This window comes from Lolium rigidum, chromosome 6, assembly GCF_022539505.1.
Source record: "Lolium rigidum isolate FL_2022 chromosome 6, APGP_CSIRO_Lrig_0.1, whole genome shotgun sequence".
NCBI lineage: Eukaryota > Viridiplantae > Streptophyta > Magnoliopsida > Poales > Poaceae > Lolium > Lolium rigidum.
Window position 1 is genome coordinate 47,903,747 of NC_061513.1, and position 1,063 is coordinate 47,904,809.

A 1,063-nucleotide genomic window follows, 5' to 3' on the forward strand; every position below is an offset into this window, starting at 1 on the left:
GAGATCATTCTCCACGTCTTGCAGCTTCGGTTTGTGCCCTTGTACTTCCTTTGATTGCTCCTTTGAAAGAAACATTCTTTGCGGCCTTGGAATCAATGGGAAGTGCCTTAGCACCTTCTGCGGGATCTTTCTCCTACCATCGGCATCTTTCCATCTGGAGGCTTTGCACTTGGGGCAATTATTCTCCTTGGCATAATCCTTAGGAACAATACACGATTATTCGGGCACACATGGATACTCTCATAACCAAGTCCCAACCTGCCAGACTATGCTAAGTGCCTCCTCGTATGACTTTGGTATTGAGCTATTAGGGTATTGCAAGGCCAAAATCAGGAGTATCGCGTTGAATGCAACGTTGCTAATCCGGTAGTACGACTTGGCTGAAGTAACTTGAGTCGTGAGTGAAAACCTTGACATTGTACCCCCATCGCTGGCTGCGCGCTTGGCTTCCTCTATCAACTCGGCAAATATAGTGTCCTTTCCGGCACCTTGCGGTTACGAGTTGTACAAATCAGCAAGCGAGATCAGGAATTCTATCATCTTCGTAACCATCTTCCTCTTGCAAACCATAATAGTGTGCCTACTGCATCACCTCCACCAACATGGTGTGCCCTGCATCACCTCCATGTCCAGCCTCGGAGTTCACCTCCATGTCCGGCCTCGGGTTCACCTCCATGTCCATGTCCAGACCTCGGGTGCACCTCCTTGTCCTCCATGTCCGGCTTCGGGTACGGGATGTAATGGTTCTCCATGGAAGACCCATCGGTCATAAGTGCTTGCCATCCCAAAAAGAAGCAAATGAGACTCTACTACATCTAGAGGTTTTGTGCACCGGTTGAGACGGCTACGACATGGGCACGGCACACGATCAACATTGGCGGCATTCAAGCGAACAAGCTGCATAAACTACGCCACTCCCTTTGTGTGTTCGGGGAAAGCCTTCTAATTCTTGTTGTAATCCGAGCGTACTGTCCATCGCGGAAGAACAAAATGATGCAGTTAGCACACACCTAGCGCACGGCGGTTCCAATTTCAAGCAATGCACGAGCGGTTCAATTCGATT